Source organism: Strongylocentrotus purpuratus, unplaced genomic scaffold, assembly GCF_000002235.5.
Source record: "Strongylocentrotus purpuratus isolate Spur 01 unplaced genomic scaffold, Spur_5.0 spur5_scaffold_14, whole genome shotgun sequence".
Taxonomy (NCBI): Eukaryota; Metazoa; Echinodermata; class Echinoidea; order Camarodonta; family Strongylocentrotidae; genus Strongylocentrotus; species Strongylocentrotus purpuratus.
Genome location: NW_022145599.1, coordinates 3880584 through 3890497, shown reverse-complemented (window position 1 = coordinate 3890497; position 9914 = coordinate 3880584). Strand labels below are relative to the sequence as shown.

General features: G+C 37.5%; 1 long non-coding RNA gene across 2 annotated transcripts; it reads right to left on the bottom strand.

Moving 5' to 3' along the window:
* Positions 1-5854: 5854 nt before the first annotated feature.
* Positions 5855-9255, bottom strand: LOC115923435. Of its 2 annotated transcripts, XR_004063882.1 has the most exons (4): positions 8809-9255; positions 7060-7153; positions 6505-6644; positions 5855-5954 (listed from the first exon to the last, which is right to left on the bottom strand). It is a non-coding gene; the product is annotated as an uncharacterized LOC115923435 (long non-coding RNA). The 2 variants fall into 2 exon arrangements; XR_004063881.1 differs by lacking the exon at positions 5855-5954 and having other exon boundaries at positions 6399-6644.
* Positions 9256-9914: the final 659 nt, after the last annotated feature.

The window sequence follows — 9914 nt, the reverse complement described above, 5'->3', positions numbered from 1 at the left end:
AGGATTTTTGAGGCAAAAAACTCTTTGCTCTCTTTATCATGCTAATGTTTTTCTGGGTAAGTTTACTTACGTTTTCGATTTGTTTAGACCATTTCAATTCTTCATCTATCAAAAGTCCTAAGCATTTGGTGAATTGAACTCTTTTGATCAAATTGCCGTTTAATGTAATGGTGAAAGATTCAATTTTCTTGAGATTAGCAGGAGAGCCTATTAACATGACACAAGTTTTTTCAGTGTTAAGAACAAGACGATTTTCCTTAATCCATGCCATGACTCTGTTTAACGCAACAGTTAATTTTTCTTCCACAACATTTGCACCATTTGCACTGACGGTAAGTGTCGTATCGTCAGCATACATATCTATGATACCTTCAGGAGTACATTCAGGTAGACTATTAACATATATTGAAAATAAAAGGGGACCAAGAATTGAACCTTGTGGCACACCTAATTTGATGGTTGATGGATGCGACTTGGCTCCTTTGAATTGGGTCACTTGTTGTCGATCCCCTAAATATGATTTGAACCAATAAATAGTCCTATTACTACAACCTATACAAGCTAGTTTATGTAGAAGTAGCTCATGGTCAACAGTATCAAAAGCCTTACGAAGATCTATGAAGGCAACTCCAGAAATTTCTTTGTTATCAATATTCAACGACCATTGATTTACAAGTTTTGCAAGGGCAGTAGCTGTTGAATGTTTAGGTCTAAAACCAGACTGATTAGGGTGTAATAATTTATTCACGTCCAAGAATTCACTGAGTTGTTGGTGGACGGCCCTTTCTATAATTTTACTCACGATAGGTAATATCGAAATGGGACGGTAATTATTCAAAGAAGAAATATCTCCAGATTTGAATATTGGTACTACCCGAGCCTTTTTCCATTCACGTGGAACAACTCCTGTAGACAGGGATTTGTTAATGATATCACAAAGAGACTCTGCGATAACATTCTTCGTCATCTTTAAAAGTTTACAGCTGATGTGATCTTCACCAGTTGCTTTATCTATACTCAGATTATCAATCTGTTTCAATACAAAATCCTCAGTAATCAAATTCAAATTAAATTGCGAATGAGTTGGACCAATATTATTGTCCTCGTCTACTCTCAGTTGAGACTTATTCCTTCGCAGGTCCTTTGTAATCTTAGTAGCATTAGAAATGAAAAAGTCATTAAAAGCTTCAGCAATATTTGCATTGTCTAACACATTAGCACCATCAACATTTATGCTATTGGGAGATATAGGTAATGACTTAGGCACAAGGTTTCTCAAACATCTCCACATTTGCTTACTATTGTTATGATTTTGCGAGATCTGGTCTGCATTATATTCTCTTTTTCTTTTCCTCATGAGATGAATAACTGTATTCTTTAGATATTTGTAGGTGTCCCAAAGATCATCACTTTTGTTAGCTTTAGCAGCTTTGAGAACTTTATCACGTTCCGTCATAAGCTTAACAATCTCGTCAGATATCCATGGACATGCCTTTTTTCTTATCCGCTTTTTACATACTGGTATGTGCTTGTTGATTATATTATTGAATAGAGTCAACCACATATCCCACGCAACATCAACATTATCTATATCTTTTATGACCTGCCAAGGAGTACTTCTCAATTCACTGTAAAATTTCTCCTCGTCAAGATTTTTAAACGAGCGAAATTCTGCGTATTCGGATTTGTTATGGATCTTTGCACTAAAATCGCGAACCGTATACACCAAATAATGATCACTTATGCTAGTTTCAAATATTCCCCATTCATTGTAAAGTTCCTTGTCTGATACAAATATCAAATCAATTAAAGTAGAAGAGGTATTTGTAACTCTTGTGGCAGTATCAATTAGCTGACTTAACCCGTACATATTTGTATAAAACATTAACTTTTCAGCATTCAGATCAAGTTGGTGTGGCATACAATCACAATTGAAATCACCTAAAATAATACAGCTCATATCTTCCGAGAGAGCAGAGTCCAAACTTCCGTCTAATTCTTCAAAGAAATCAACGTGAGAATTTGGAGGTCTGTAAAACTCTCCAACCAGGATGGGAGACTTATTTGGATAATGCAATTCAAACCAAAGGCATTCTAAAGTAGAAGAAATCAAATCATCCCTTCTTTTATAATTGAACTTCTTGGATATATATACAGCCACACCACCACCATGTCTCGTACGGTCTCTACGTAATAAAATATAATCATCTATATACAATTCAGAATCATCAATCATGGAGTCGCAAAATGTTTCATTTAAACCAATAACATCAAATGATGCATTTCTCAGAAGTAATCTAAGTTCGTCAATCTTAGCAACTAAGCTATGAATATTCAAATGGGCAAATTTTAAGCCCCTGTTTCTAAACGGAGGAACTGATCCACCTTCCAACTGTTTAATGTTACTCTTATTCAGTTCATGAGATTGATCCTGAAGATTATGATGTAGTATGCCAGTACCAGAGACAGAGTTTAACTGCATGTTGCCATGACGAGACGTAGATGCTCGTTCCACCCCTGTTGAGCTTTTGTCAGTGGAAACATTGGAAGAGCAGGTGCAGACTTTAGCCTCCCTCTCGGAGCAATCATCTCGAAATCCTGCGTTGAAGATCCAACAACTTAAGCGTAGGACGTTTGCTGAGTAGGTGTAGGTGGCCCTCGAGGTCGCTCAATAAAGTGGCGTAGATTAGAGGCAAGAACAGCTTGTCCTGCCTTATTGATGTGGACCCCATCTCTGCCAAGGTGCCTGTCACCTATGTTGTCGTTGTCAACGAAACCCCATCTCCTTTCACGGGCAGCTCTTCTCAATCGCCCATTAACCCCATCGACACTGCGCCTCTGGTGAACCGATTCCCATCTGCGGTGTATAACACCAGACAAGCATACATCACAGCCTTTCGCTGCAATCACGTCTGCTAATGCTATGATGTCATTGGCGGTTGATGTACTACCATTACCTTTCGACAAGTCATTTGACCCGACATGTAGAATGACGTCTCCTTTCGCCTTTACACCCTCAGTAGCCTTCTTAGAGGAGATATCAGCCACCGTTGCCCCTGGGTTCGGATGGCAGACTACTCTATGTTTTCGGCTCAGGAGTCGGCCCTCGATGTGCTTGATCATCGAGTCGCCTTCGATGACAACATCTGGTAGCTCAGACAAGCGGCGTTGGCGATGCCCTTGTCGGAACTCATTGGTTTGGTCGCTCGTCGACATCGAAGTCGAAGGCTTTGCGTCAGTGCCTTCGAAAACAGCAGCAGGTACCTCCAACAGGCGGCGCTGGCGATGCCCATCTCGGTACTGTTTCATCTGGTCGCTCGTCGACATCGGAGTAGGAGGCTCGACGTCTGTGCCTTCAAGGACAGATTCATGTAGCTCAGATAAGCGGCGCTGGCGATGCCTATCTCGGTACTCTTTCATCGAAGTAGCAGGCTCAGCGTCAGTGACATGATTATCCGCAAGGACATCGAACCTATTCTTCGTCGGGACGGTATAAACAACTCTTGAGATAGTTCCCACTATCTCATTGAGATCTGTTTTCTCCTTTACCAGATCAGCACTATCGAACTTAGCTTCAAGATTGATAAGCCTGTCGGCTAGTTCATTAACTGACGACAAAACTAGATTGAATAGGTCATAGAGATCAGCTTGCTCAGTATTCGTCTCCTGATTTCTTTTGTCATTACTCGCTTGATGGATATGGTCATTGATTGCACTTTGCAGCCTATTAACCAAAGTTTCTTTTACACCATTTTTATTTAGACCACGTTTCTGCAGTTCAGCTTTGAGTTCCTTCACACGGAGACTTCTTACGTTAACGATGGTCATTGTGACGTCATTTAAAATAATTGTTCACCTGTTTGCTGAAAAGTACTGCGTTAACATCAGTGCGTAATATACTGAGATAACCAGGCCCCCCAAGCTCCGCCATTTTGTCCGGATCCATTAGAAGCCAAAATAAGCTACCTTGCATAATTCATGAGCCTTATGAATTATGCATTCTGTAGGATGCTCCCCGCGAAAAGTGTACTGGAATGATGTTCACTACATGGTAAAAGACAATGCGCGTATCAGCGTAATAAGAGAGGTCAAATAATCTACTGTACGGAATTATGGGTAATTTATTCATCACGCTGCGCGCTAGCAACGCAAGTGATTCAGCGAATCAGCGTAGATTGTTCTGATGCGATCACCGTTAGGTGAAATACGCGCTCGAACTTGTATCATCGATCACCAGTATAACAGCTGGTGTACCCAGAATGCATCGGGAAGTGGACCTCTCGTTGTTGTGTTGTTGTTGTTTTTTAATATGGGGGAGTGGCCTTAACTTCATTGAATAAGAAATACTGATCCGATCTTATTCCCTTTTTAGTCTGTCAATAACTGGGTCTGTTTTTGTTTAATTAACTTAAACATGCTATAAGCCATATATCAACACATTCTCTGGCTATAATTATTCATTTTAAATATGCTAATATATAAAGTGTCCTTATTTTATACAAACAAATTATGTGGCACAGTGGATGGTTTTTCTCCACCCACTCTCATCGTACCTTAATGATTCCCTTTCTCTCTCTTTCTCTGTCTTTCATAAATTATCTTCTGCAACTAACAGTTTGTTGTCTTGACTGAACAACCTGTTGCAGTTCCTTTCTGTCTCACTTTCAGTCGTAATACCATTCATTTACATTTACTCGTTATCAACTACGATCAACCATTGATCCATATTCACTCCATTGCTGTCAACATTTCACTTGGATTATCTTCACTTTTTACTTTTTGCAGCCTTTGCAGGAGCTTTGAACATTTTTAATGTAGAGACCAGAGAGATCGGAAAATATATGTTAATCATTTTATTCGAATTGAAAACGGAAAGTGAAACATTTTTTTTCAACATCTTGACATATTTTTTGTTTAAAGACAATGGAATTTAACACTGGAAATTTTGATTTGGGGCGCCCCCCCCCCCTCCAAAAACAAAAAAACAAAAAAACAACAACCCAGAAGTGGTACCAGGGTTAGTTAGTTGGGAGGCCCATGTCCTTTATAATTTTATTTTTAGGAATAGTTTTCTCTTTTTTATCAATTTGACATTGGTATACCGTTAATTTCACTGGGAAAACCACCCCCTTCCCTTACACATCAATACTGCCATTACTTCTAGCAACAGTAATTCTATAATTCAAAATGTTTTCATTTTCTAAATCCTTCTAATATAAACATATAACAAATATAATATTGTTTACACTTCTGCAACCTGTTACATGGTCCATTTAGAAACAGCAACAGGAAGAGGATAACAAGCCCCCCCCCCCCTGTTTTCTTAAGCTAGGAAGTATCAAAACATGATTCTATTAAAATTAGCAGTTTGGATACAACAGGCAATGATGATTAGCAGTTTCCATATTTAGTGCATTTAGAGGGTTGTCTTTTAAACCTTCTTACATACAATACTTGAAGCAGCAATAATGTAATAATCTACAAAACTTCAACTACAGAAGTCCATAGACTGAGGTAAATGAATTTCAACATGTATAATTATAATTAATATATCATTGATTGATTCAATCTTTGATATAGACTGATAGATCTTTATCTCTCAAATTTCAAGGAAATTTCTTTCTGCCCAACACTCAGTTTCATCCTATAAGATGGTAGTTGACATTGTTAAAATGTCATTAATGTTTATTCATTGATGATTAGTTATCTTTAATTATTTGAAAGTTGACAAGATGATAAATTCATTATTTTTTAAATGTGGTATTCTACAAACATATAATACAAATAATAAATAAATAGTATGTAAATATTCAAGATTAAACCCATTTCTACTGTCCTCTTTCATTATATGAGGGGGCATCTTTAAGACGTAGTCCCATGTAGATGTCTTCTGCATTCATCGATGAAGTTGTAGGCTAGTTTTCAGAAGAAAGGGCTGTGATGATGACCCAAGTCTGTTGAATGGAAAAATGAAATAAGATACAGTGTATAAGAAAATAAACAACAACTAATAACATACACCCTGATACCTGCTCTGACAAAAAGAGGAAGGACTAATATTCACTTGGGGTTCTAGTGGGAAAAACTAAACTTTTTTTCCTACAAGACTAGTTACTGACCACATGTTAGATTATTTCTGATGATCCCATTAAGACAATAGGCCTGATGGAGCTTGGATCAGACAAGTATGAAATAAGTAATACTGGTACATGTACAATGTACTTGTAATGTAAACTCGTGGTCATAAATGAATAATACTCGGTTTACATAAAATGACCAAACAACTTGGAACAGAGAATGTACAGGAAATAATGCTATTGAAACATTCGTTATGTAGACTTATATTTCATGTATATTGACATTTTAGTTTTAATCTAAATCACAATTGTGATATTCAGTCAAGTATTCTTTTACAAGTCAATGGACAATGAAAAATATAATTGTCAGATCTATAACTTTCTGCATGATAAATGTGTTCTACAATAGTTTATTGGGGGTACCTACATGGTATATTAGCACACTTGCTTGTATGAAGTGCAATAGGCCCACATCTCTAGATATGATTCTGTCAATATCTGTTCTTTATTCCTCTCCTGGGTTTGTAATCAGCATGCTTTCATCATCCACTGTAGAGAAGCATCATCCTACATAAGAGAAAGCAATGTAGGTACTTCAATTAAAAAGTGATAATAATATCAACCATAATTCATCGTATAAACAGACTTTCGTTATGTTGTGTTCTTCTTCATCTTCATTGCTCAAGAAGTGAAAGGACCACTTACAAAAAAAAAGTAATGAGGGGTCCTGTGTATACCCTTCATGTATGATCATTATCATTATTATGTAGTGCTTTGAATGTGCATTAGACATCGTTCTTCTACACACAGGACCTCCTGTAAATAAGGACAAATCCCTTTGTAAACAAAGAAAGGGAAGAACTAGAATAAAATATTCCCTCCACTATACACACTTGAAACATACACTTAGTTCCATTTCCTTTTTAGTGAATTAATAGGTGGTCGTTTAATATTTGTGTGCTAAATATCCTGAAAATTTTACCTGCATGGGACTTTCAGCTTCATCTTGAAAATATAAGAAATGTTGTAATGTCTACTCATCAGTTAACTCCTTCCAGCTCTTCATCAGTTTCCATCTGTTGGAACAAAAAGAAAACAAAATCAATACGACAATCAAGGCGTCCCTTTCTCCTTAACAAAATAAAAATAGATCTAGCATAAAAGCTTTTTTTCATGTCATGGTTGGCCTAAATTTTAATATAGTGTGGAAATCAACATTCCAATTTAATGGACCACAGTACAAAGTAAAATCGAATGGAAGATTTAACTTGTGCCTCAAAAAGTGCTTTATATGGCCTAGATATAAAGTAGTCTTAAGTAGAATTGGTTTATTAAGACAAGAAGAAGTGGACTTCATAAGTAAACATAATTGTGGACAAGGGGTCTTCTCTTACACAAACAAATAGATTTATCAACATGAACTGCACAATTCAGAGAAGAAAAAAATCTCTAATAATTATATTAAAAGTAATAACAGGAGTCAGAAGCGTACGCAGGGGGGGGGGGGGGGGGGGAGGGTTGGGGTAAACCCCCTACCTTCAGTTTTTTTATGTGTATGTTCAGGCCTTAAATTTCAATATTTTTATGGCAAGGCCACTTTTCTGTAGGGCACATTCCTATATTACAGAACAAATAGGAAGAATTGGAAAGGGCACATAAAATCACCAAAGAGTCCAAGGCCAGTGAGAGGGGCATTGAGGCCAATCAAAGGGGCATCCACGGCCATGGCCTTGGTGGCCTTGGATTAATTCAAGCCCTGTATGTTTTTCTGGAACCCCCCCCCCCTCCCCTTTTTTTAGTGTTTTTTTTTTTTTTTTTTTTTTTTTTTTTAATACAAAAAAAAATCCAAATGGATGACCTAAACCCCCCCCCCCATGCTTATTCAGTGGCTGGCTGAGTCGTTGCGAAATTTTTGGTCCGATTTCAAAATGTTAACCCCCCCCCCCTCCCCCTTGAAAAAATCCTGCGTACGCCACTGATAGGGGTCTAGATCTAGATCTAGTAGTAAGGTCAAGGTTTAGACTCTAAATGATAACTTGACAAGCATGCTGGACCCACACAAAATCTAATTATTAAATAAACAAATCCTAGTGTTGATGTTTTTTTAATACTTTGTATTAATAAGTTCCAGGTTTACATCTAAATGAAATAGGATTTGGAGTGGTTTGATTATCAATGGTCACAGATAATTTTGGTCTTAATAAATTTGACACGGATGCAACTGAGCGAACGGATGGCACTGATAAGTAAAGCCATCAGAGTCAACATCTACTAAAGATTTTAACAAGAATTAATCCACTTGGATTATCAAAAAAGATCATGCTTCAGAGATTATTGTAAGGTGTAACGTTAAATCTCGATTTAAATTAAATCGATGATTGATGAATTAGATTCATGATGACGATCAAATCTGAAATAAAACTTGATTAGAAAGTTTTATCTTGATGCAGATGAGCACCGAAATTCCCCGGGGTGGGCCTGCCGGAACGGCCGGGCCCCTAACTGGAGTACTAGGGTGAAATGACGGCAAACCGCAGTCAAACTATTTCATGACGATGAAAATCAAAGTTCAATTTCAAGAGCAATAATTTCCTAGTCTTTTCCCCAAAAATCTGTTGAGAACGGTCTCACAATGTAACGAAATTACCATAGATCACAAAGACTATTGCAGCTTTTTCAAAATTGATGACTAAATTCACTTAATCTACTCATATTTCAATCAATTACTCACCCATTCTCAATGAACTAAATCTTCTCAGTTTGTGCGAGTAGCCTGCGTCGTGCATAAATCTGCATAATTAAAGTGACGCAATGAGGTCAAATATATTATCCGGTTTCTTAAACGATACTATCGATAAAATACATATTCATGAGGCTCATATCCAATCAAAGAGCCGCCTCGGTGGCTTATTTTGTCTTCAAATGATCCAAAAGAGGCGGAGCCTAATCCCATTCATCTGCATGGTTTCCGCGCGTGCTGCTTTCCGTCTAGTAATTATATTTAAACGTCTTTGGAGATAACTCACTAGCGCACACTTGCGTTGTATCTTTGCGCTCACTTGCGCTGTATCCAAGATGAATTCTGCGTAAAGTGTTTATATTGCGCTTAATGTTCAAAAATCAAGAAAATAAATATTTAAAAAATTGACCAAAATAACAGTATAAAATGGCCAAAATCTTTAAAAGTCTACAAATTTGTGAAAAATGAATTACACAAATCTCACCACTGTCCTTTCGTCGTCAGTTTGGTATAAAAAGTTTCCTTGAGTCCATTATTTGGCTGCAGAAAAGTGCATTTTTCAGGAGCTCGCGAAAAACACGTCCATCTCAAGAGAGATATTATGATCATATTATGCAAATTAGCTGGTGTCAACTGGAAATTGGCCAACGGATCAGTTAGAATTTGACCAGTTGAATTCTTACTGGTCCAGTTGGAATTAAACTGGTCAAATTTAACTGGTCAAATTCTAACTGGTCCAGTTGAAATTCAACTGCTCAAATTCTAACTGGTCCAGTAGGAATTCAACTGGTCAAATTCTAACTGGTCCAGTTGGAATTCACAGACCAGTTATCAACTGGCCAACTGGAAATATGCCCACGGACCAGTTATCAACTGTTGCAACTGGAAATATGCCCACAGACCAGTTATCAACTGGTGCAACTGGAAATATGCCAACAGACGGCCAGATATCACAGGCGCAACTGGAAATATGCCATTCACAGACCAGTTATTAACTGGTGCAACTGGAAGTTTGCAAACAGATCAGTTATCAACTGGTGTAACTGGTCATTAAGGACTGGTTCCAGTTAAATGAAATGCAGTCGCACCAAATATCC